This window comes from Rhinoderma darwinii, unplaced genomic scaffold (genome assembly GCF_050947455.1).
Source record: "Rhinoderma darwinii isolate aRhiDar2 unplaced genomic scaffold, aRhiDar2.hap1 Scaffold_4530, whole genome shotgun sequence".
Lineage (NCBI taxonomy): Eukaryota > Metazoa > Chordata > Amphibia > Anura > Rhinodermatidae > Rhinoderma > Rhinoderma darwinii.
In genome coordinates this window covers 79,260-104,217 of record NW_027463956.1, presented here as the reverse complement: position 1 = coordinate 104,217, position 24,958 = coordinate 79,260, and the positions used below count along the sequence as shown (strand labels likewise).

Here is a 24,958-nt window from a genome sequence, read left to right as displayed (position 1 = left end):
AATTGCATTTAATCAATGAGCTCATTATCACTCATGCATTGTCCAACAGGTGTTGAAATAATGGGATTAAAAGGGGAGATCCCTTCAGAAAGACAGAAACAATAGCAAAGACAAAAAACACTTTTGGAATCTGCTTTTAGTCAACACATAAGGAAAGGGTGCACCGGTCCTGGAAATACTGCAATACCAGGTCAATGCGTGGAGTGGACAGAGCAAGCTCTATTTCCATCTCCCTGTTCTAAAAATCCATTTAATATATGGTCCCCAGATAGGGGACGTATCAGATATTAAACTGATAAGAACAGATACTACACTTGATCTTAGCCAAAAGGCCGAGAAGCGATAACCCGAACGGGCCGCGCGTTGCCCGAGCCTGCCCGATACTGCTGTTCAGCCCTTGCAGCGATTCAGCCTACTTCTAGGCAATTCCATGGGGCCCTGCAGGCTCACACACTCACAGCTACACGGGAGGTGAATAAAGGCCGGAGAGGAAGCCAGACAGGATTTGCTTCTTTTGCTTGCACCACAATGCAGTGCTGAAAGAGGAGGAATCTACATAAAAACGCCTTCCTGGCAACGCCCAAATGCCCTGCTGCCATGCAGATAAACACTGGCAGCGGCAGCAAGTGCATGCCCACAGCCACCCCTTGTTCCTTCACACCTTGTATCAGCTGTAATCCAGTCCAGTCCAGTGCTGCCTGCTGAGCAGCACTGACCAACACTGCCTGGGCCCAGGCTTTTATCTCTGAGGCCCCATTATGATGTCAGAAAGCTGGCTCTGGAATCCTGAGGGCTCCACTATGACACGTGCAAAGTTCCGTCTGAACTTTATATAAGACGGTGAGGCTCAGTCAGTCACTCAGTGTTGCCTGAGAGGGCAACACTGCAACAGCCGGCCGCCAGGCTGTCTTTTTTTTGCACAGCTAGTTGCCTCCAGGAGGCCACAAGAGGGAGACAAGGGACTGCAAAATGGAAAATAGGCATCCACCAACTTTACAGACAACTTCTCCTTGCTCCTACAACCTCCATCCTTGCACAGTTTGTTATTCTTCTAGGTAACATAGTAACAAATCCAAATTGCTGCTCTCTTTGTAGGCAAGCAAGGCTTTGTTGCAACTGCAATTCTTACTTCTTCTTGAAATGTAGGGACGACAGTACATTCCATCACATCCATCTAGTGTACACAGGTAGGTCCATTGTGGCGGGCAGGCGAGCGGGCGGGCTGCTTTATTGGCTGTTTGCTGTTCCCCTACTCCACTCCACTATTTGACTGTTGTGCTGCATCAATCAATCAATCAATCAATCAATCAATCAATCAATCAATCAATCAATCAATCAGTGGCTGGCTCAGGTGCAGCTCTTTAACTTACCTAAAAGGGAGGGCGGAGAGAAGACAAGGAAGGTGAATGAGGTGTTCCAATGTGAAATGCCGGAAACACAGAAACACAGACGACACACAACAAGAGGTGGCAATCTATTCATTAATTGCATTTAATCAATGAGCTCATTATCACTCATGCATTGTCCAACAGGTGTTGAAATAATGGGATTAAAAGGGGAGATCCCTTCAGAAAGACAGAAACAATAGCAAAGACAAAAAACACTTTTGGAATCTGCTTTTAGTCAACACATAAGGAAAGGGTGCACCGGTCCTGGAAATACTGCAATACCAGGTCAATGCGTGGAGTGGACAGAGCAAGCTCTATTTCCATCTCCCTGTTCTAAAAATCCATTTAATATATGGTCCCCAGATAGGGGACGTATCAGATATTAAACTGATAAGAACAGATACTACACTTGATCTTAGCCAAAAGGCCGAGAAGCGATAACCCGAACGGGCCGCGCGTTGCCCGAGCCTGCCCGATACTGCTGTTCAGCCCTTGCAGCGATTCAGCCTACTTCTAGGCAATTCCATGGGGCCCTGCAGGCTCACACACTCACAGCTACACGGGAGGTGAATAAAGGCCGGAGAGGAAGCCAGACAGGATTTGCTTCTTTTGCTTGCACCACAATGCAGTGCTGAAAGAGGAGGAATCTACATAAAAACGCCTTCCTGGCAACGCCCAAATGCCCTGCTGCCATGCAGATAAACACTGGCAGCGGCAGCAAGTGCATGCCCACAGCCACCCCTTGTTCCTTCACACCTTGTATCAGCTGTAATCCAGTCCAGTCCAGTGCTGCCTGCTGAGCAGCACTGACCAACACTGCCTGGGCCCAGGCTTTTATCTCTGAGGCCCCATTATGATGTCAGAAAGCTGGCTCTGGAATCCTGAGGGCTCCACTATGACACGTGCAAAGTTCCGTCTGAACTTTATATAAGACGGTGAGGCTCAGTCAGTCACTCAGTGTTGCCTGAGAGGGCAACACTGCAACAGCCGGCCGCCAGGCTGTCTTTTTTTTGCACAGCTAGTTGCCTCCAGGAGGCCACAAGAGGGAGACAAGGGACTGCAAAATGGAAAATAGGCATCCACCAACTTTACAGACAACTTCTCCTTGCTCCTACAACCTCCATCCTTGCACAGTTTGTTATTCTTCTAGGTAACATAGTAACAAATCCAAATTGCTGCTCTCTTTGTAGGCAAGCAAGGCTTTGTTGCAACTGCAATTCTTACTTCTTCTTGAAATGTAGGGACGACAGTACATTCCATCACATCCATCTAGTGTACACAGGTAGGTCCATTGTGGCGGGCAGGCGAGCGGGCGGGCTGCTTTATTGGCTGTTTGCTGTTCCCCTACTCCACTCCACTATTTGACTGTTGTGCTGCATCAATCAATCAATCAATCAATCAATCAATCAATCAATCAATCAATCAATCAATCAGTGGCTGGCTCAGGTGCAGCTCTTTAACTTACCTAAAAGGGAGGGCGGAGAGAAGACAAGGAAGGTGAATGAGGTGTTCCAATGTGAAATGCCGGAAACACAGAAACACAGACGACACACAACAAGAGGTGGCAATCTATTCATTAATTGCATTTAATCAATGAGCTCATTATCACTCATGCATTGTCCAACAGGTGTTGAAATAATGGGATTAAAAGGGGAGATCCCTTCAGAAAGACAGAAACAATAGCAAAGACAAAAAACACTTTTGGAATCTGCTTTTAGTCAACACATAAGGAAAGGGTGCACCGGTCCTGGAAATACTGCAATACCAGGTCAATGCGTGGAGTGGACAGAGCAAGCTCTATTTCCATCTCCCTGTTCTAAAAATCCATTTAATATATGGTCCCCAGATAGGGGACGTATCAGATATTAAACTGATAAGAACAGATACTACACTTGATCTTAGCCAAAAGGCCGAGAAGCGATAACCCGAACGGGCCGCGCGTTGCCCGAGCCTGCCCGATACTGCTGTTCAGCCCTTGCAGCGATTCAGCCTACTTCTAGGCAATTCCATGGGGCCCTGCAGGCTCACACACTCACAGCTACACGGGAGGTGAATAAAGGCCGGAGAGGAAGCCAGACAGGATTTGCTTCTTTTGCTTGCACCACAATGCAGTGCTGAAAGAGGAGGAATCTACATAAAAACGCCTTCCTGGCAACGCCCAAATGCCCTGCTGCCATGCAGATAAACACTGGCAGCGGCAGCAAGTGCATGCCCACAGCCACCCCTTGTTCCTTCACACCTTGTATCAGCTGTAATCCAGTCCAGTCCAGTGCTGCCTGCTGAGCAGCACTGACCAACACTGCCTGGGCCCAGGCTTTTATCTCTGAGGCCCCATTATGATGTCAGAAAGCTGGCTCTGGAATCCTGAGGGCTCCACTATGACACGTGCAAAGTTCCGTCTGAACTTTATATAAGACGGTGAGGCTCAGTCAGTCACTCAGTGTTGCCTGAGAGGGCAACACTGCAACAGCCGGCCGCCAGGCTGTCTTTTTTTTGCACAGCTAGTTGCCTCCAGGAGGCCACAAGAGGGAGACAAGGGACTGCAAAATGGAAAATAGGCATCCACCAACTTTACAGACAACTTCTCCTTGCTCCTACAACCTCCATCCTTGCACAGTTTGTTATTCTTCTAGGTAACATAGTAACAAATCCAAATTGCTGCTCTCTTTGTAGGCAAGCAAGGCTTTGTTGCAACTGCAATTCTTACTTCTTCTTGAAATGTAGGGACGACAGTACATTCCATCACATCCATCTAGTGTACACAGGTAGGTCCATTGTGGCGGGCAGGCGAGCGGGCGGGCTGCTTTATTGGCTGTTTGCTGTTCCCCTACTCCACTCCACTATTTGACTGTTGTGCTGCATCAATCAATCAATCAATCAATCAATCAATCAATCAATCAATCAATCAATCAATCAATCAATCAATCAATCAATCAGTGGCTGGCTCAGGTGCAGCTCTTTAACTTACCTAAAAGGGAGGGCGGAGAGAAGACAAGGAAGGTGAATGAGGTGTTCCAATGTGAAATGCCGGAAACACAGAAACACAGACGACACACAACAAGAGGTGGCAATCTATTCATTAATTGCATTTAATCAATGAGCTCATTATCACTCATGCATTGTCCAACAGGTGTTGAAATAATGGGATTAAAAGGGGAGATCCCTTCAGAAAGACAGAAACAATAGCAAAGACAAAAAACACTTTTGGAATCTGCTTTTAGTCAACACATAAGGAAAGGGTGCACCGGTCCTGGAAATACTGCAATACCAGGTCAATGCGTGGAGTGGACAGAGCAAGCTCTATTTCCATCTCCCTGTTCTAAAAATCCATTTAATATATGGTCCCCAGATAGGGGACGTATCAGATATTAAACTGATAAGAACAGATACTACACTTGATCTTAGCCAAAAGGCCGAGAAGCGATAACCCGAACGGGCCGCGCGTTGCCCGAGCCTGCCCGATACTGCTGTTCAGCCCTTGCAGCGATTCAGCCTACTTCTAGGCAATTCCATGGGGCCCTGCAGGCTCACACACTCACAGCTACACGGGAGGTGAATAAAGGCCGGAGAGGAAGCCAGACAGGATTTGCTTCTTTTGCTTGCACCACAATGCAGTGCTGAAAGAGGAGGAATCTACATAAAAACGCCTTCCTGGCAACGCCCAAATGCCCTGCTGCCATGCAGATAAACACTGGCAGCGGCAGCAAGTGCATGCCCACAGCCACCCCTTGTTCCTTCACACCTTGTATCAGCTGTAATCCAGTCCAGTCCAGTGCTGCCTGCTGAGCAGCACTGACCAACACTGCCTGGGCCCAGGCTTTTATCTCTGAGGCCCCATTATGATGTCAGAAAGCTGGCTCTGGAATCCTGAGGGCTCCACTATGACACGTGCAAAGTTCCGTCTGAACTTTATATAAGACGGTGAGGCTCAGTCAGTCACTCAGTGTTGCCTGAGAGGGCAACACTGCAACAGCCGGCCGCCAGGCTGTCTTTTTTTTGCACAGCTAGTTGCCTCCAGGAGGCCACAAGAGGGAGACAAGGGACTGCAAAATGGAAAATAGGCATCCACCAACTTTACAGACAACTTCTCCTTGCTCCTACAACCTCCATCCTTGCACAGTTTGTTATTCTTCTAGGTAACATAGTAACAAATCCAAATTGCTGCTCTCTTTGTAGGCAAGCAAGGCTTTGTTGCAACTGCAATTCTTACTTCTTCTTGAAATGTAGGGACGACAGTACATTCCATCACATCCATCTAGTGTACACAGGTAGGTCCATTGTGGCGGGCAGGCGAGCGGGCGGGCTGCTTTATTGGCTGTTTGCTGTTCCCCTACTCCACTCCACTATTTGACTGTTGTGCTGCATCAATCAATCAATCAATCAATCAATCAATCAATCAATCAATCAATCAATCAATCAATCAATCAATCAGTGGCTGGCTCAGGTGCAGCTCTTTAACTTACCTAAAAGGGAGGGCGGAGAGAAGACAAGGAAGGTGAATGAGGTGTTCCAATGTGAAATGCCGGAAACACAGAAACACAGACGACACACAACAAGAGGTGGCAATCTATTCATTAATTGCATTTAATCAATGAGCTCATTATCACTCATGCATTGTCCAACAGGTGTTGAAATAATGGGATTAAAAGGGGAGATCCCTTCAGAAAGACAGAAACAATAGCAAAGACAAAAAACACTTTTGGAATCTGCTTTTAGTCAACACATAAGGAAAGGGTGCACCGGTCCTGGAAATACTGCAATACCAGGTCAATGCGTGGAGTGGACAGAGCAAGCTCTATTTCCATCTCCCTGTTCTAAAAATCCATTTAATATATGGTCCCCAGATAGGGGACGTATCAGATATTAAACTGATAAGAACAGATACTACACTTGATCTTAGCCAAAAGGCCGAGAAGCGATAACCCGAACGGGCCGCGCGTTGCCCGAGCCTGCCCGATACTGCTGTTCAGCCCTTGCAGCGATTCAGCCTACTTCTAGGCAATTCCATGGGGCCCTGCAGGCTCACACACTCACAGCTACACGGGAGGTGAATAAAGGCCGGAGAGGAAGCCAGACAGGATTTGCTTCTTTTGCTTGCACCACAATGCAGTGCTGAAAGAGGAGGAATCTACATAAAAACGCCTTCCTGGCAACGCCCAAATGCCCTGCTGCCATGCAGATAAACACTGGCAGCGGCAGCAAGTGCATGCCCACAGCCACCCCTTGTTCCTTCACACCTTGTATCAGCTGTAATCCAGTCCAGTCCAGTGCTGCCTGCTGAGCAGCACTGACCAACACTGCCTGGGCCCAGGCTTTTATCTCTGAGGCCCCATTATGATGTCAGAAAGCTGGCTCTGGAATCCTGAGGGCTCCACTATGACACGTGCAAAGTTCCGTCTGAACTTTATATAAGACGGTGAGGCTCAGTCAGTCACTCAGTGTTGCCTGAGAGAGCAACACTGCAACAGCCGGCCGCCAGGCTGTCTTTTTTTTGCACAGCTAGTTGCCTCCAGGAGGCCACAAGAGGGAGACAAGGGACTGCAAAATGGAAAATAGGCATCCACCAACTTTACAGACAACTTCTCCTTGCTCCTACAACCTCCATCCTTGCACAGTTTGTTATTCTTCTAGGTAACATAGTAACAAATCCAAATTGCTGCTCTCTTTGTAGGCAAGCAAGGCTTTGTTGCAACTGCAATTCTTACTTCTTCTTGAAATGTAGGGACGACAGTACATTCCATCACATCCATCTAGTGTACACAGGTAGGTCCATTGTGGCGGGCAGGCGAGCGGGCGGGCTGCTTTATTGGCTGTTTGCTGTTCCCCTACTCCACTCCACTATTTGACTGTTGTGCTGCATCAATCAATCAATCAATCAATCAATCAATCAATCAATAATCAATCAATCAGTGGCTGGCTCAGGTGCAGCTCTTTAACTTACCTAAAAGGGAGGGCGGAGAGAAGACAAGGAAGGTGAATGAGGTGTTCCAATGTGAAATGCCGGAAACACAGAAACACAGACGACACACAACAAGAGGTGGCAATCTATTCATTAATTGCATTTAATCAATGAGCTCATTATCACTCATGCATTGTCCAACAGGTGTTGAAATAATGGGATTAAAAGGGGAGATCCCTTCAGAAAGACAGAAACAATAGCAAAGACAAAAAACACTTTTGGAATCTGCTTTTAGTCAACACATAAGGAAAGGGTGCACCGGTCCTGGAAATACTGCAATACCAGGTCAATGCGTGGAGTGGACAGAGCAAGCTCTATTTCCATCTCCCTGTTCTAAAAATCCATTTAATATATGGTCCCCAGATAGGGGACGTATCAGATATTAAACTGATAAGAACAGATACTACACTTGATCTTAGCCAAAAGGCCGAGAAGCGATAACCCGAACGGGCCGCGCGTTGCCCGAGCCTGCCCGATACTGCTGTTCAGCCCTTGCAGCGATTCAGCCTACTTCTAGGCAATTCCATGGGGCCCTGCAGGCTCACACACTCACAGCTACACGGGAGGTGAATAAAGGCCGGAGAGGAAGCCAGACAGGATTTGCTTCTTTTGCTTGCACCACAATGCAGTGCTGAAAGAGGAGGAATCTACATAAAAACGCCTTCCTGGCAACGCCCAAATGCCCTGCTGCCATGCAGATAAACACTGGCAGCGGCAGCAAGTGCATGCCCACAGCCACCCCTTGTTCCTTCACACCTTGTATCAGCTGTAATCCAGTCCAGTCCAGTGCTGCCTGCTGAGCAGCACTGACCAACACTGCCTGGGCCCAGGCTTTTATCTCTGAGGCCCCATTATGATGTCAGAAAGCTGGCTCTGGAATCCTGAGGGCTCCACTATGACACGTGCAAAGTTCCGTCTGAACTTTATATAAGACGGTGAGGCTCAGTCAGTCACTCAGTGTTGCCTGAGAGGGCAACACTGCAACAGCCGGCCGCCAGGCTGTCTTTTTTTTGCACAGCTAGTTGCCTCCAGGAGGCCACAAGAGGGAGACAAGGGACTGCAAAATGGAAAATAGGCATCCACCAACTTTACAGACAACTTCTCCTTGCTCCTACAACCTCCATCCTTGCACAGTTTGTTATTCTTCTAGGTAACATAGTAACAAATCCAAATTGCTGCTCTCTTTGTAGGCAAGCAAGGCTTTGTTGCAACTGCAATTCTTACTTCTTCTTGAAATGTAGGGACGACAGTACATTCCATCACATCCATCTAGTGTACACAGGTAGGTCCATTGTGGCGGGCAGGCGAGCGGGCGGGCTGCTTTATTGGCTGTTTGCTGTTCCCCTACTCCACTCCACTATTTGACTGTTGTGCTGCATCAATCAATCAATCAATCAATCAATCAATCAATCAATCAATCAATCAATCAATCAGTGGCTGGCTCAGGTGCAGCTCTTTAACTTACCTAAAAGGGAGGGCGGAGAGAAGACAAGGAAGGTGAATGAGGTGTTCCAATGTGAAATGCCGGAAACACAGAAACACAGACGACACACAACAAGAGGTGGCAATCTATTCATTAATTGCATTTAATCAATGAGCTCATTATCACTCATGCATTGTCCAACAGGTGTTGAAATAATGGGATTAAAAGGGGAGATCCCTTCAGAAAGACAGAAACAATAGCAAAGACAAAAAACACTTTTGGAATCTGCTTTTAGTCAACACATAAGGAAAGGGTGCACCGGTCCTGGAAATACTGCAATACCAGGTCAATGCGTGGAGTGGACAGAGCAAGCTCTATTTCCATCTCCCTGTTCTAAAAATCCATTTAATATATGGTCCCCAGATAGGGGACGTATCAGATATTAAACTGATAAGAACAGATACTACACTTGATCTTAGCCAAAAGGCCGAGAAGCGATAACCCGAACGGGCCGCGCGTTGCCCGAGCCTGCCCGATACTGCTGTTCAGCCCTTGCAGCGATTCAGCCTACTTCTAGGCAATTCCATGGGGCCCTGCAGGCTCACACACTCACAGCTACACGGGAGGTGAATAAAGGCCGGAGAGGAAGCCAGACAGGATTTGCTTCTTTTGCTTGCACCACAATGCAGTGCTGAAAGAGGAGGAATCTACATAAAAACGCCTTCCTGGCAACGCCCAAATGCCCTGCTGCCATGCAGATAAACACTGGCAGCGGCAGCAAGTGCATGCCCACAGCCACCCCTTGTTCCTTCACACCTTGTATCAGCTGTAATCCAGTCCAGTCCAGTGCTGCCTGCTGAGCAGCACTGACCAACACTGCCTGGGCCCAGGCTTTTATCTCTGAGGCCCCATTATGATGTCAGAAAGCTGGCTCTGGAATCCTGAGGGCTCCACTATGACACGTGCAAAGTTCCGTCTGAACTTTATATAAGACGGTGAGGCTCAGTCAGTCACTCAGTGTTGCCTGAGAGGGCAACACTGCAACAGCCGGCCGCCAGGCTGTCTTTTTTTTGCACAGCTAGTTGCCTCCAGGAGGCCACAAGAGGGAGACAAGGGACTGCAAAATGGAAAATAGGCATCCACCAACTTTACAGACAACTTCTCCTTGCTCCTACAACCTCCATCCTTGCACAGTTTGTTATTCTTCTAGGTAACATAGTAACAAATCCAAATTGCTGCTCTCTTTGTAGGCAAGCAAGGCTTTGTTGCAACTGCAATTCTTACTTCTTCTTGAAATGTAGGGACGACAGTACATTCCATCACATCCATCTAGTGTACACAGGTAGGTCCATTGTGGCGGGCAGGCGAGCGGGCGGGCTGCTTTATTGGCTGTTTGCTGTTCCCCTACTCCACTCCACTATTTGACTGTTGTGCTGCAATCAATCAATCAATCAATCAATCAATCAATCAATCAATCAATCAATCAATCAATCAGTGGCTGGCTCAGGTGCAGCTCTTTAACTTACCTAAAAGGGAGGGCGGAGAGAAGACAAGGAAGGTGAATGAGGTGTTCCAATGTGAAATGCCGGAAACACAGAAACACAGACGACACACAACAAGAGGTGGCAATCTATTCATTAATTGCATTTAATCAATGAGCTCATTATCACTCATGCATTGTCCAACAGGTGTTGAAATAATGGGATTAAAAGGGGAGATCCCTTCAGAAAGACAGAAACAATAGCAAAGACAAAAAACACTTTTGGAATCTGCTTTTAGTCAACACATAAGGAAAGGGTGCACCGGTCCTGGAAATACTGCAATACCAGGTCAATGCGTGGAGTGGACAGAGCAAGCTCTATTTCCATCTCCCTGTTCTAAAAATCCATTTAATATATGGTCCCCAGATAGGGGACGTATCAGATATTAAACTGATAAGAACAGATACTACACTTGATCTTAGCCAAAAGGCCGAGAAGCGATAACCCGAACGGGCCGCGCGTTGCCCGAGCCTGCCCGATACTGCTGTTCAGCCCTTGCAGCGATTCAGCCTACTTCTAGGCAATTCCATGGGGCCCTGCAGGCTCACACACTCACAGCTACACGGGAGGTGAATAAAGGCCGGAGAGGAAGCCAGACAGGATTTGCTTCTTTTGCTTGCACCACAATGCAGTGCTGAAAGAGGAGGAATCTACATAAAAACGCCTTCCTGGCAACGCCCAAATGCCCTGCTGCCATGCAGATAAACACTGGCAGCGGCAGCAAGTGCATGCCCACAGCCACCCCTTGTTCCTTCACACCTTGTATCAGCTGTAATCCAGTCCAGTCCAGTGCTGCCTGCTGAGCAGCACTGACCAACACTGCCTGGGCCCAGGCTTTTATCTCTGAGGCCCCATTATGATGTCAGAAAGCTGGCTCTGGAATCCTGAGGGCTCCACTATGACACGTGCAAAGTTCCGTCTGAACTTTATATAAGACGGTGAGGCTCAGTCAGTCACTCAGTGTTGCCTGAGAGGGCAACACTGCAACAGCCGGCCGCCAGGCTGTCTTTTTTTTGCACAGCTAGTTGCCTCCAGGAGGCCACAAGAGGGAGACAAGGGACTGCAAAATGGAAAATAGGCATCCACCAACTTTACAGACAACTTCTCCTTGCTCCTACAACCTCCATCCTTGCACAGTTTGTTATTCTTCTAGGTAACATAGTAACAAATCCAAATTGCTGCTCTCTTTGTAGGCAAGCAAGGCTTTGTTGCAACTGCAATTCTTACTTCTTCTTGAAATGTAGGGACGACAGTACATTCCATCACATCCATCTAGTGTACACAGGTAGGTCCATTGTGGCGGGCAGGCGAGCGGGCGGGCTGCTTTATTGGCTGTTTGCTGTTCCCCTACTCCACTCCACTATTTGACTGTTGTGCTGCATCAATCAATCAATCAATCAATCAATCAATCAATCAATCAATCAATCAATCAATCAATCAATCAATCAGTGGCTGGCTCAGGTGCAGCTCTTTAACTTACCTAAAAGGGAGGGCGGAGAGAAGACAAGGAAGGTGAATGAGGTGTTCCAATGTGAAATGCCGGAAACACAGAAACACAGACGACACACAACAAGAGGTGGCAATCTATTCATTAATTGCATTTAATCAATGAGCTCATTATCACTCATGCATTGTCCAACAGGTGTTGAAATAATGGGATTAAAAGGGGAGATCCCTTCAGAAAGACAGAAACAATAGCAAAGACAAAAAACACTTTTGGAATCTGCTTTTAGTCAACACATAAGGAAAGGGTGCACCGGTCCTGGAAATACTGCAATACCAGGTCAATGCGTGGAGTGGACAGAGCAAGCTCTATTTCCATCTCCCTGTTCTAAAAATCCATTTAATATATGGTCCCCAGATAGGGGACGTATCAGATATTAAACTGATAAGAACAGATACTACACTTGATCTTAGCCAAAAGGCCGAGAAGCGATAACCCGAACGGGCCGCGCGTTGCCCGAGCCTGCCCGATACTGCTGTTCAGCCCTTGCAGCGATTCAGCCTACTTCTAGGCAATTCCATGGGGCCCTGCAGGCTCACACACTCACAGCTACACGGGAGGTGAATAAAGGCCGGAGAGGAAGCCAGACAGGATTTGCTTCTTTTGCTTGCACCACAATGCAGTGCTGAAAGAGGAGGAATCTACATAAAAACGCCTTCCTGGCAACGCCCAAATGCCCTGCTGCCATGCAGATAAACACTGGCAGCGGCAGCAAGTGCATGCCCACAGCCACCCCTTGTTCCTTCACACCTTGTATCAGCTGTAATCCAGTCCAGTCCAGTGCTGCCTGCTGAGCAGCACTGACCAACACTGCCTGGGCCCAGGCTTTTATCTCTGAGGCCCCATTATGATGTCAGAAAGCTGGCTCTGGAATCCTGAGGGCTCCACTATGACACGTGCAAAGTTCCGTCTGAACTTTATATAAGACGGTGAGGCTCAGTCAGTCACTCAGTGTTGCCTGAGAGAGCAACACTGCAACAGCCGGCCGCCAGGCTGTCTTTTTTTTGCACAGCTAGTTGCCTCCAGGAGGCCACAAGAGGGAGACAAGGGACTGCAAAATGGAAAATAGGCATCCACCAACTTTACAGACAACTTCTCCTTGCTCCTACAACCTCCATCCTTGCACAGTTTGTTATTCTTCTAGGTAACATAGTAACAAATCCAAATTGCTGCTCTCTTTGTAGGCAAGCAAGGCTTTGTTGCAACTGCAATTCTTACTTCTTCTTGAAATGTAGGGACGACAGTACATTCCATCACATCCATCTAGTGTACACAGGTAGGTCCATTGTGGCGGGCAGGCGAGCGGGCGGGCTGCTTTATTGGCTGTTTGCTGTTCCCCTACTCCACTCCACTATTTGACTGTTGTGCTGCATCAATCAATCAATCAATCAATCAATCAATCAATCAATCAATCAATCAATCAGTGGCTGGCTCAGGTGCAGCTCTTTAACTTACCTAAAAGGGAGGGCGGAGAGAAGACAAGGAAGGTGAATGAGGTGTTCCAATGTGAAATGCCGGAAACACAGAAACACAGACGACACACAACAAGAGGTGGCAATCTATTCATTAATTGCATTTAATCAATGAGCTCATTATCACTCATGCATTGTCCAACAGGTGTTGAAATAATGGGATTAAAAGGGGAGATCCCTTCAGAAAGACAGAAACAATAGCAAAGACAAAAAACACTTTTGGAATCTGCTTTTAGTCAACACATAAGGAAAGGGTGCACCGGTCCTGGAAATACTGCAATACCAGGTCAATGCGTGGAGTGGACAGAGCAAGCTCTATTTCCATCTCCCTGTTCTAAAAATCCATTTAATATATGGTCCCCAGATAGGGGACGTATCAGATATTAAACTGATAAGAACAGATACTACACTTGATCTTAGCCAAAAGGCCGAGAAGCGATAACCCGAACGGGCCGCGCGTTGCCCGAGCCTGCCCGATACTGCTGTTCAGCCCTTGCAGCGATTCAGCCTACTTCTAGGCAATTCCATGGGGCCCTGCAGGCTCACACACTCACAGCTACACGGGAGGTGAATAAAGGCCGGAGAGGAAGCCAGACAGGATTTGCTTCTTTTGCTTGCACCACAATGCAGTGCTGAAAGAGGAGGAATCTACATAAAAACGCCTTCCTGGCAACGCCCAAATGCCCTGCTGCCATGCAGATAAACACTGGCAGCGGCAGCAAGTGCATGCCCACAGCCACCCCTTGTTCCTTCACACCTTGTATCAGCTGTAATCCAGTCCAGTCCAGTGCTGCCTGCTGAGCAGCACTGACCAACACTGCCTGGGCCCAGGCTTTTATCTCTGAGGCCCCATTATGATGTCAGAAAGCTGGCTCTGGAATCCTGAGGGCTCCACTATGACACGTGCAAAGTTCCGTCTGAACTTTATATAAGACGGTGAGGCTCAGTCAGTCACTCAGTGTTGCCTGAGAGGGCAACACTGCAACAGCCGGCCGCCAGGCTGTCTTTTTTTTGCACAGCTAGTTGCCTCCAGGAGGCCACAAGAGGGAGACAAGGGACTGCAAAATGGAAAATAGGCATCCACCAACTTTACAGACAACTTCTCCTTGCTCCTACAACCTCCATCCTTGCACAGTTTGTTATTCTTCTAGGTAACATAGTAACAAATCCAAATTGCTGCTCTCTTTGTAGGCAAGCAAGGCTTTGTTGCAACTGCAATTCTTACTTCTTCTTGAAATGTAGGGACGACAGTACATTCCATCACATCCATCTAGTGTACACAGGTAGGTCCATTGTGGCGGGCAGGCGAGCGGGCGGGCTGCTTTATTGGCTGTTTGCTGTTCCCCTACTCCACTCCACTATTTGACTGTTGTGCTGCATCAATCAATCAATCAATCAATCAATCAATCAATCAATCAATCAATCAATCAATCAATCAGTGGCTGGCTCAGGTGCAGCTCTTTAACTTACCTAAAAGGGAGGGCGGAGAGAAGACAAGGAAGGTGAATGAGGTGTTCCAATGTGAAATGCCGGAAACACAGAAACACAGACGACACACAACAAGAGGTGGCAATCTATTCATTAATTGCATTTAATCAATGAGCTCATTATCACTCATGCATTGTCCAACAGGTGTTGAAATAATGGGATTAAAAGGGGAGATCCCTTCAGAAAGACAGAAACAATAGCAAAGACAAAAAACACTTTTGGAATCTGCTTTTAGTCAACACATAAGGAAAGGGTGCACCGGTCCTGGAAATACTGCAATACCAGGTCAATGCGTGGAGTGGACAGAGCAAGCTCTATTTCCATCTCCCTGTTCTAAAAATCCATTTAATATATGGTCCCCAGATAGGGGACGTATCAGATATTAAACTGATAAGAACAGATACTACACTTGATCTTAGCCAAAAGGCCGAGAAGCGATAACCCGAACGGGCCGCGCGTTGCCCGAGCCTGCCCGATACTGCTGTTCAGCCCTTGCAGCGATTCAGCCTACTTCTAGGCAATTCCATGGGGCCCTGCAGGCTCACACACTCACAGCTACACGGGAGGTGAATAAAGGCCGGAGAGGAAGCCAGACAGGATTTGCTTCTTTTGCTTGCACCACAATGCAGTGCTGAAAGAGGAGGAATCTACATAAAAACGCCTTCCTGGCAACGCCCAAATGCCCTGCTGCCATGCAGATAAACACTGGCAGCGGCAGCAAGTGCATGCCCACAGCCACCCCTTGTTCCTTCACACCTTGTATCAGCTGTAATCCAGTCCAGTCCAGTGCTGCCTGCTGAGCAGCACTGACCAACACTGCCTGGGCCCAGGCTTTTATCTCTGAGGCCCCATTATGATGTCAGAAAGCTGGCTCTGGAATCCTGAGGGCTCCACTATGACACGTGCAAAGTTCCGTCTGAACTTTATATAAGACGGTGAGGCTCAGTCAGTCACTCAGTGTTGCCTGAGAGGGCAACACTGCAACAGCCGGCCGCCAGGCTGTCTTTTTTTTGCACAGCTAGTTGCCTCCAGGAGGCCACAAGAGGGAGACAAGGGACTGCAAAATGGAAAATAGGCATCCACCAACTTTACAGACAACTTCTCCTTGCTCCTACAACCTCCATCCTTGCACAGTTTGTTATTCTTCTAGGTAACATAGTAACAAATCCAAATTGCTGCTCTCTTTGTAGGCAAGCAAGGCTTTGTTGCAACTGCAATTCTTACTTCTTCTTGAAATGTAGGGACGACAGTACATTCCATCACATCCATCTAGTGTACACAGGTAGGTCCATTGTGGCGGGCAGGCGAGCGGGCGGGCTGCTTTATTGGCTGTTTGCTGTTCCCCTACTCCACTCCACTATTTGACTGTTGTGCTGCATCAATCAATCAATCAATCAATCAATCAATCAATCAATCAATCAATCAATCAATCAGTGGCTGGCTCAGGTGCAGCTCTTTAACTTACCTAAAAGGGAGGGCGGAGAGAAGACAAGGAAGGTGAATGAGGTGTTCCAATGTGAAATGCCGGAAACACAGAAACACAGACGACACACAACAAGAGGTGGCAATCTATTCATTAATTGCATTTAATCAATGAGCTCATTATCACTCATGCATTGTCCAACAGGTGTTGAAATAATGGGATTAAAAGGGGAGATCCCTTCAGAAAGACAGAAACAATAGCAAAGACAAAAAACACTTTTGGAATCTGCTTTTAGTCAACACATAAGGAAAGGGTGCACCGGTCCTGGAAATACTGCAATACCAGGTCAATGCGTGGAGTGGACAGAGCAAGCTCTATTTCCATCTCCCTGTTCTAAAAATCCATTTAATATATGGTCCCCAGATAGGGGACGTATCAGATATTAAACTGATAAGAACAGATACTACACTTGATCTTAGCCAAAAGGCCGAGAAGCGATAACCCGAACGGGCCGCGCGTTGCCCGAGCCTGCCCGATACTGCTGTTCAGCCCTTGCAGCGATTCAGCCTACTTCTAGGCAATTCCATGGGGCCCTGCAGGCTCACACACTCACAGCTACACGGGAGGTGAATAAAGGCCGGAGAGGAAGCCAGACAGGATTTGCTTCTTTTGCTTGCACCACAATGCAGTGCTGAAAGAGGAGGAATCTACATAAAAACGCCTTCCTGGCAACGCCCAAATGCCCTGCTGCCATGCAGATAAACACTGGCAGCGGCAGCAAGTGCATGCCCACAGCCACCCCTTGTTCCTTCACACCTTGTATCAGCTGTAATCCAGTCCAGTCCAGTGCTGCCTGCTGAGCAGCACTGACCAACACTGCCTGGGCCCAGGCTTTTATCTCTGAGGCCCCATTATGATGTCAGAAAGCTGGCTCTGGAATCCTGAGGGCTCCACTATGACACGTGCAAAGTTCCGTCTGAACTTTATATAAGACGGTGAGGCTCAGTCAGTCACTCAGTGTTGCCTGAGAGGGCAACACTGCAACAGCCGGCCGCCAGGCTGTCTTTTTTTTGCACAGCTAGTTGCCTCCAGGAGGCCACAAGAGGGAGACAAGGGACTGCAAAATGGAAAATAGGCATCCACCAACTTTACAGACAACTTCTCCTTGCTCCTACAACCTCCATCCTTGCACAGTTTGTTATTCTTCTAGGTAACATAGTAACAAATCCAAATTGCTGCTCTCTTTGTAGGCAAGCAAGGCTTTGTTGCAACTGCAATTCTTACTTCTTCTTGAAATGTAGGGACGACAGTACATTCCATCACATCCATCTAGTGTACACAGGTAGGTCCATTGTGGCGGGCAGGCGAGCGGGCGGGCTGCTTTATTGGCTGTTTGCTGTTCCCCTACTCCACTCCACTATTTGACTGTTGTGCTGCATCAATCAATCAATCAATCAATCAATCAATCAATCAATCAATCAATCAATCAGTGGCTGGCTCAGGTGCAGCTCTTTAACTTACCTAAAAGGGAGGGCGGAGAGAAGACAAGGAAGGTGAATGAGGTGTTCCAATGTGAAATGCCGGAAACACAGAAACACAGACGACACACAACAAGAGGTGGCAATCTATTCATTAATTGCATTTAATCAATGAGCTCATTATCACTCATGCATTGTCCAACAGGTGTTGAAATAATGGGATTAAAAGGGGAGATCCCTTCAGAAAGACAGAAACAATAGCAAAGACAAAAAACACTTTTGGAATCTGCTTTTAGTCAACACATAAGGAAAGGGTGCACCGGTCCTGGAAATACTGCAATACCAGGTCAATGCGTGGAGTGGACAGAGCAAGCTCTATTTCCATCTCCCTGTTCTAAAAATCCATTTAATATATGGTCCCCAGATAGGGGACGTATCAGATATTAAACTGATAAGAACAGATACTACACTTGATCTTAGCCAAAAGGCCGAGAAGCGATAACCCGAACGGGCCGCGCGTTGCCCGAGCCTGCCCGATACTGCTGTTCAGCCCTTGCAGCGATTCAGCCTACTTCTAGGCAATTCCATGGGGCCCTGCAGGCTCACACACTCACAGCTACACGGGAGGTGAATAAAGGCCGGAGAGGAAGCCAGACAGGATTTGCTTCTTTTGCTTGCACCACAATGCAGTGCTGAAAGAGGAGGAATCTACATAAAAACGCCTTCCTGGCAACGCCCAAATGCCCTGCTGCCATGCAGATAAACACTGGCAGCGGCAGCAAGTGCATGCCCACAGCCACCCCTTGTTCCTTCACACCTTGTATCAGCTGTAATCCAGTCCAGTCCAGTGCTGCCTGCTGAGCAGCACTGACCAACACTGCCTGGGCCCAGGCTTTTATCTCTGAGGCCCCATTATGATGTCAGAAAGCTGGCTCTGGAATCCTGAGGGCTCCACTATGACACGTGCAAAGTTCCGTCTGAACTTTATATAAGACGGTGAGGCTCAGTCAGTCACTCAGTGTTGCCTGAGAGGGCAACACTGCAACAGCCGGCCGCCAGGCTGTCTTTTTTTTGCACAGCTAGTTGCCTCCAGGAGGCCACAAGAGGGAGACAAGGGACTGCAAAATGGAAAATAGGCATCCACCAACTTTACAGACAACTTCTCCTTGCTCCTACAACCTCCATCCTTGCACAGTTTGTTATTCTTCTAGGTAACATAGTAACAAATCCAAATTGCTGCTCTCTTTGTAGGCAAGCAAGGCTTTGTTGCAACTGCAATTCTTACTTCTTCTTGAAATGTAGGGACGACAGTACATTCCATCACATCCATCTAGTGTACACAGGTAGGTCCATTGTGGCGGGCAGGCGAGCGGGCGGGCTGCTTTATTGGCTGTTTGCTGTTCCCCTACTCCACTCCACTATTTGACTGTTGTGCTGCATCAATCAATCAATCAATCAATCAATCAATCAATCAATCAATCAATCAATCAATCAATCAATCAGTGGCTGGCTCAGGTGCAGCTCTTTAACTTACCTAAAAGGGAGGGCGGAGAGAAGACAAGGAAGGTGAATGAGGTGTTCCAATGTGAAATGCCGGAAACACAGAAACACAGACGACACACAACAAGAGGTGGCAATCTATTCATTAATTGCATTTAATCAATGAGCTCATTATCACTCATGCATTGTCCAACAGGTGTTGAAATAATGGGATTAAAAGGGGAGATCCCTTCAGAAAGACAGAAACAATAGCAAAGACAAAAAACACTTTTGGAATCTGCTTTTAGTCAACACATAAGGAAAGGGTGCACCGGTCCTGGAAATACTGCAATACCAGGTCAATGCGTGGAGTGGACAGAGCAAGCTCTATTTCCATCTCCCTGTTCTAAAAATCCATTTAATATATGGTCCCCAGATAGGGGACGTATCAGATATTAAACTGATAAGAACAGATACTACACTTGATCTTAGCCAAAAGGCCGAGAAGCGATAACCCGAACGGGCCGCGCGTTGCCCGAGCCTGCCCGATACTGCTGTTCAGCCCTTGCAGCGATTCAGCCTACTTCTAGGCAATTCCATGGGGCCCTGCAGGCTCACACACTCACAGCTACACGGGAGGTGAATAAAGGCCGGAGAGGAAGCCAGACAGGATTTGCTTCTTTTGCTTGCACCACAATGCAGTGCTGAAAGAGGAGGAATCTACATAAAAACGCCTTCCTGGCAACGCCCAAATGCCCTGCTGCCATGCAGATAAACACTGGCAGCGGCAGCAAGTGCATGCCCACAGCCACCCCTTGTTCCTTCACACCTTGTATCAGCTGTAATCCAGTCCAGTCCAGTGCTGCCTGCTGAGCAGCACTGACCAACACTGCCTGGGCCCAGGCTTTTATCTCTGAGGCCCCATTATGATGTCAGAAAGCTGGCTCTGGAATCCTGAGGGCTCCACTATGACACGTGCAAAGTTCCGTCTGAACTTTATATAAGACGGTGAGGCTCAGTCAGTCACTCAGTGTTGCCTGAGAGGGCAACACTGCAACAGCCGGCCGCCAGGCTGTCTTTTTTTTGCACAGCTAGTTGCCTCCAGGAGGCCACAAGAGGGAGACAAGGGACTGCAAAATGGAAAATAGGCATCCACCAACTTTACAGACAACTTCTCCTTGCTCCTACAACCTCCATCCTTGCACAGTTTGTTATTCTTCTAGGTAACATAGTAACAAATCCAAATTGCTGCTCTCTTTGTAGGCAAGCAAGGCTTTGTTGCAACTGCAATTCTTACTTCTTCTTGAAATGTAGGGACGACAGTACATTCCATCACATCCATCTAGTGTACACAGGTAGGTCCATTGTGGCGGGCAGGCGAGCGGGCGGGCTGCTTTATTGGCTGTTTGCTGTTCCCCTACTCCACTCCACTATTTGACTGTTGTGCTGCATCAATCAATCAATCAATCAATCAATCAATCAATCAATCAATCAGTGGCTGGCTCAGGTGCAGCTCTTTAACTTACCTAAAAGGGAGGGCGGAGAGAAGACAAGGAAGGTGAATGAGGTGTTCCAATGTGAAATGCCGGAAACACAGAAACACAGACGACACACAACAAGAGGTGGCAATCTATTCATTAATTGCATTTAATCAATGAGCTCATTATCACTCATGCATTGTCCAACAGGTGTTGAAATAATGGGATTAAAAGGGGAGATCCCTTCAGAAAGACAGAAACAATAGCAAAGACAAAAAACACTTTTGGAATCTGCTTTTAGTCAACACATAAGGAAAGGGTGCACCGGTCCTGGAAATACTGCAATACCAGGTCAATGCGTGGAGTGGACAGAGCAAGCTCTATTTCCATCTCCCTGTTCTAAAAATCCATTTAATATATGGTCCCCAGATAGGGGACGTATCAGATATTAAACTGATAAGAACAGATACTACACTTGATCTTAGCCAAAAGGCCGAGAAGCGATAACCCGAACGGGCCGCGCGTTGCCCGAGCCTGCCCGATACTGCTGTTCAGCCCTTGCAGCGATTCAGCCTACTTCTAGGCAATTCCATGGGGCCCTGCAGGCTCACACACTCACAGCTACACGGGAGGTGAATAAAGGCCGGAGAGGAAGCCAGACAGGATTTGCTTCTTTTGCTTGCACCACAATGCAGTGCTGAAAGAGGAGGAATCTACATAAAAACGCCTTCCTGGCAACGCCCAAATGCCCTGCTGCCATGCAGATAAACACTGGCAGCGGCAGCAAGTGCATGCCCACAGCCACCCCTTGTTCCTTCACACCTTGTATCAGCTGTAATCCAGTCCAGTCCAGTGCTGCCTGCTGAGCAGCACTGACCAACACTGCCTGGGCCCAGGCTTTTATCTCTGAGGCCCCATTATGATGTCAGAAAGCTGGCTCTGGAATCCTGAGGGCTCCACTATGACACGTGCAAAGTTCCGTCTGAACTTTATATAAGACGGTGAGGCTCAGTCAGTCACTCAGTGTTGCCTGAGAGGGCAACACTGCAACAGCCGGCCGCCAGGCTGTCTTTTTTTTGCACAGCTAGTTGCCTCCAGGAGGCCACAAGAGGGAGACAAGGGACTGCAAAATGGAAAATAGGCATCCACCAACTTTACAGACAACTTCTCCTTGCTCCTACAACCTCCATCCTTGCACAGTTTGTTATTCTTCTAGGTAACATAGTAACAAATCCAAATTGCTGCTCTCTTTGTAGGCAAGCAAGGCTTTGTTGCAACTGCAATTCTTACTTCTTCTTGAAATGTAGGGACGACAGTACATTCCATCACATCCATCTAGTGTACACAGGTAGGTCCATTGTGGCGGGCAGGCGAGCGGGCGGGCTGCTTTATTGGCTGTTTGCTGTTCCCCTACTCCACTCCACTATTTGACTGTTGTGCTGCATCAATCAATCAATCAATCAATCAATCAATCAATCAATCAATCAATCAATCAGTGGCTGGCTCAGGTGCAGCTCTTTAACTTACCTAAAAGGGAGGGCGGAGAGAAGACAAGGAAGGTGAATGAGGTGTTCCAATGTGAAATGCCGGAAACACAGAAACACAGACGACACACAACAAGAGGTGGCAATCTATTCATTAATTGCATTTAATCAATGAGCTCATTATCACTCATGCATTGTCCAACAGGTGTTGAAATAATGGGATTAAAAGGGGAGATCCCTTCAGAAAGACAGAAACAATAGCAAAGACAAAAAACACTTTTGGAATCTGCTTTTAGTCAACACATAAGGAAAGGGTGCACCGGTCCTGGAAATACTGCAATACCAGGTCAATGCGTGGAGTGGACAGAGCAAGCTCTATTTCCATCTCCCTGTTCTAAAAATCCATTTAATATATGGTCCCCAGATAGGGGACGTATCAGATATTAAACTGATAAGAACAGATACTACACTTGATCTTAGCCAAAAGGCCGAGAAGCGATAACCCGAACGGGCCGCGCGTTGCCCGAGCCTGCCCGATACTGCTGTTCAGCCCTTGCAGCGATTCAGCCTACTTCTAGGCAATTCCATGGGGCCCTGCAGGCTCACACACTCACAGCTACACGGGAGGTGAATAAAGGCCGGAGAGGAAGCCAGACAGGATTTGCTTCTTTTGCTTGCACCACAATGCAGTGCTGAAAGAGGAGGAATCTACATAAAAACGCCTTCCTGGCAACGCCCAAATGCCCTGCTGCCATGCAGATAAACACTGGCAGCGGCAGCAAGTGCATGCCCACAGCCACCCCTTGTTCCTTCACACCTTGTATCAGCTGTAATCCAGTCCAGTCCAGTGCTGCCTGCTGAGCAGCACTGACCAACACTGCCTGGGCCCAGGCTTTTATCTCTGAGGCCCCATTATGATGTCAGAAAGCTGGCTCTGGAATCCTGAGGGCTCCACTATGACACGTGCAAAGTTCCGTCTGAACTTTATATAAGACGGTGAGGCTCAGTCAGTCACTCAGTGTTGCCTGAGAGGGCAACACTGCAACAGCCGGCCGCCAGGCTGTCTTTTTTTTGCACAGCTAGTTGCCTCCAGGAGGCCACAAGAGGGAGACAAGGGACTGCAAAATGGAAAATAGGCATCCACCAACTTTACAGACAACTTCTCCTTGCTCCTACAACCTCCATCCTTGCACAGTTTGTTATTCTTCTAGGTAACATAGTAACAAATCCAAATTGCTGCTCTCTTTGTAGGCAAGCAAGGCTTTGTTGCAACTGCAATTCTTACTTCTTCTTGAAATGTAGGGACGACAGTACATTCCATCACATCCATCTAGTGTACACAGGTAGGTCCATTGTGGCGGGCAGGCGAGCGGGCGGGTTGCTTTATTGGCTGTTTGCTGTTCCCCTACTCCACTCCACTATTTGACTGTTGTGCTGCATCAATCAATCAATCAATCAATCAATCAATCAATCAATCAATCAATCAATCAATCAGTGGCTGGCTCAGGTGCAGCTCTTTAACTTACCTAAAAGGGAGGGCGGAGAGAAGACAAGGAAGGTGAATGAGGTGTTCCAATGTGAAATGCCGGAAACACAGAAACACAGACGACACACAACAAGAGGTGGCAATCTATTCATTAATTGCATTTAATCAATGAGCTCATTATCACTCATGCATTGTCCAACAGGTGTTGAAATAATGGGATTAAAAGGGGAGATCCCTTCAGAAAGACAGAAACAATAGCAAAGACAAAAAACACTTTTGGAATCTGCTTTTAGTCAACACATAAGGAAAGGGTGCACCGGTCCTGGAAATACTGCAATACCAGGTCAATGCGTGGAGTGGACAGAGCAAGCTCTATTTCCATCTCCCTGTTCTAAAAATCCATTTAATATATGGTCCCCAGATAGGGGACGTATCAGATATTAAACTGATAAGAACAGATACTACACTTGATCTTAGCCAAAAGGCCGAGAAGCGATAACCCGAACGGGCCGCGCGTTGCCCGAGCCTGCCCGATACTGCTGTTCAGCCCTTGCAGCGATTCAGCCTACTTCTAGGCAATTCCATGGGGCCCTGCAGGCTCACACACTCACAGCTACACGGGAGGTGAATAAAGGCCGGAGAGGAAGCCAGACAGGATTTGCTTCTTTTGCTTGCACCACAATGCAGTGCTGAAAGAGGAGGAATCTACATAAAAACGCCTTCCTGGCAACGCCCAAATGCCCTGCTGCCATGCAGATAAACACTGGCAGCGGCAGCAAGTGCATGCCCACAGCCACCCCTTGTTCCTTCACACCTTGTATCAGCTGTAATCCAGTCCAGTCCAGTGCTGCCTGCTGAGCAGCACTGACCAACACTGCCTGGGCCCAGGCTTTTATCTCTGAGGCCCCATTATGATGTCAGAAAGCTGGCTCTGGAATCCTGAGGGCTCCACTATGACACGTGCAAAGTTCCGTCTGAACTTTATATAAGACGGTGAGGCTCAGTCAGTCACTCAGTGTTGCCTGAGAGGGCAACACTGCAACAGCCGGCCGCCAGGCTGTCTTTTTTTTGCACAGCTAGTTGCCTCCAGGAGGCCACAAGAGGGAGACAAGGGACTGCAAAATGGAAAATAGGCATCCACCAACTTTACAGACAACTTCTCCTTGCTCCTACAACCTCCATCCTTGCACAGTTTGTTATTCTTCTAGGTAACATAGTAACAAATCCAAATTGCTGCTCTCTTTGTAGGCAAGCAAGGCTTTGTTGCAACTGCAATTCTTACTTCTTCTTGAAATGTAGGGACGACAGTACATTCCATCACATCCATCTAGTGTACACAGGTAGGTCCATTGTGG

General features: G+C 47.7%; 17 non-coding genes across 17 annotated transcripts; all 17 read right to left on the bottom strand.

The window, feature by feature from the left end:
• Positions 1 to 153: 153 nt before the first annotated feature.
• LOC142717056 (U2 spliceosomal RNA) lies at positions 154 to 344 on the bottom strand. The gene has a single exon (XR_012871732.1). It is a non-coding gene; the product is annotated as a U2 spliceosomal RNA (small nuclear RNA).
• A 1,292-nt stretch (positions 345 to 1,636) lies between these two features.
• On the bottom strand, positions 1,637 to 1,827 carry LOC142717055 (U2 spliceosomal RNA). The gene has a single exon (XR_012871731.1). It is a non-coding gene; the product is annotated as a U2 spliceosomal RNA (small nuclear RNA).
• A 1,292-nt stretch (positions 1,828 to 3,119) lies between these two features.
• Positions 3,120 to 3,310, bottom strand: LOC142717053 (U2 spliceosomal RNA). Its single transcript, XR_012871730.1, has one exon. It is a non-coding gene; the product is annotated as a U2 spliceosomal RNA (small nuclear RNA).
• A 1,312-nt stretch (positions 3,311 to 4,622) lies between these two features.
• On the bottom strand, positions 4,623 to 4,813 carry LOC142717052 (U2 spliceosomal RNA). The gene has a single exon (XR_012871729.1). It is a non-coding gene; the product is annotated as a U2 spliceosomal RNA (small nuclear RNA).
• Positions 4,814 to 6,117: 1,304 nt separating this feature from the next.
• LOC142717051 (U2 spliceosomal RNA) lies at positions 6,118 to 6,308 on the bottom strand. The gene has a single exon (XR_012871728.1). It is a non-coding gene; the product is annotated as a U2 spliceosomal RNA (small nuclear RNA).
• Positions 6,309 to 7,595: 1,287 nt separating this feature from the next.
• LOC142717050 (U2 spliceosomal RNA) lies at positions 7,596 to 7,786 on the bottom strand. The gene has a single exon (XR_012871727.1). It is a non-coding gene; the product is annotated as a U2 spliceosomal RNA (small nuclear RNA).
• A 1,292-nt stretch (positions 7,787 to 9,078) lies between these two features.
• On the bottom strand, positions 9,079 to 9,269 carry LOC142717049 (U2 spliceosomal RNA). Its single transcript, XR_012871726.1, has one exon. It is a non-coding gene; the product is annotated as a U2 spliceosomal RNA (small nuclear RNA).
• Positions 9,270 to 10,562: 1,293 nt separating this feature from the next.
• On the bottom strand, positions 10,563 to 10,753 carry LOC142717048 (U2 spliceosomal RNA). The gene has a single exon (XR_012871725.1). It is a non-coding gene; the product is annotated as a U2 spliceosomal RNA (small nuclear RNA).
• Positions 10,754 to 12,057: 1,304 nt separating this feature from the next.
• Positions 12,058 to 12,248, bottom strand: LOC142717047 (U2 spliceosomal RNA). Its single transcript, XR_012871724.1, has one exon. It is a non-coding gene; the product is annotated as a U2 spliceosomal RNA (small nuclear RNA).
• A 1,288-nt stretch (positions 12,249 to 13,536) lies between these two features.
• LOC142717045 (U2 spliceosomal RNA) lies at positions 13,537 to 13,727 on the bottom strand. Its single transcript, XR_012871722.1, has one exon. It is a non-coding gene; the product is annotated as a U2 spliceosomal RNA (small nuclear RNA).
• Positions 13,728 to 15,023: 1,296 nt separating this feature from the next.
• Positions 15,024 to 15,214, bottom strand: LOC142717044 (U2 spliceosomal RNA). Its single transcript, XR_012871721.1, has one exon. It is a non-coding gene; the product is annotated as a U2 spliceosomal RNA (small nuclear RNA).
• Positions 15,215 to 16,506: 1,292 nt separating this feature from the next.
• Positions 16,507 to 16,697, bottom strand: LOC142717042 (U2 spliceosomal RNA). The gene has a single exon (XR_012871720.1). It is a non-coding gene; the product is annotated as a U2 spliceosomal RNA (small nuclear RNA).
• A 1,288-nt stretch (positions 16,698 to 17,985) lies between these two features.
• Positions 17,986 to 18,176, bottom strand: LOC142717041 (U2 spliceosomal RNA). Its single transcript, XR_012871719.1, has one exon. It is a non-coding gene; the product is annotated as a U2 spliceosomal RNA (small nuclear RNA).
• Positions 18,177 to 19,476: 1,300 nt separating this feature from the next.
• Positions 19,477 to 19,667, bottom strand: LOC142717040 (U2 spliceosomal RNA). Its single transcript, XR_012871718.1, has one exon. It is a non-coding gene; the product is annotated as a U2 spliceosomal RNA (small nuclear RNA).
• A 1,280-nt stretch (positions 19,668 to 20,947) lies between these two features.
• On the bottom strand, positions 20,948 to 21,138 carry LOC142717116 (U2 spliceosomal RNA). Its single transcript, XR_012871787.1, has one exon. It is a non-coding gene; the product is annotated as a U2 spliceosomal RNA (small nuclear RNA).
• Positions 21,139 to 22,426: 1,288 nt separating this feature from the next.
• LOC142717115 (U2 spliceosomal RNA) lies at positions 22,427 to 22,617 on the bottom strand. The gene has a single exon (XR_012871786.1). It is a non-coding gene; the product is annotated as a U2 spliceosomal RNA (small nuclear RNA).
• A 1,292-nt stretch (positions 22,618 to 23,909) lies between these two features.
• On the bottom strand, positions 23,910 to 24,100 carry LOC142717114 (U2 spliceosomal RNA). The gene has a single exon (XR_012871785.1). It is a non-coding gene; the product is annotated as a U2 spliceosomal RNA (small nuclear RNA).
• Positions 24,101 to 24,958: the final 858 nt, after the last annotated feature.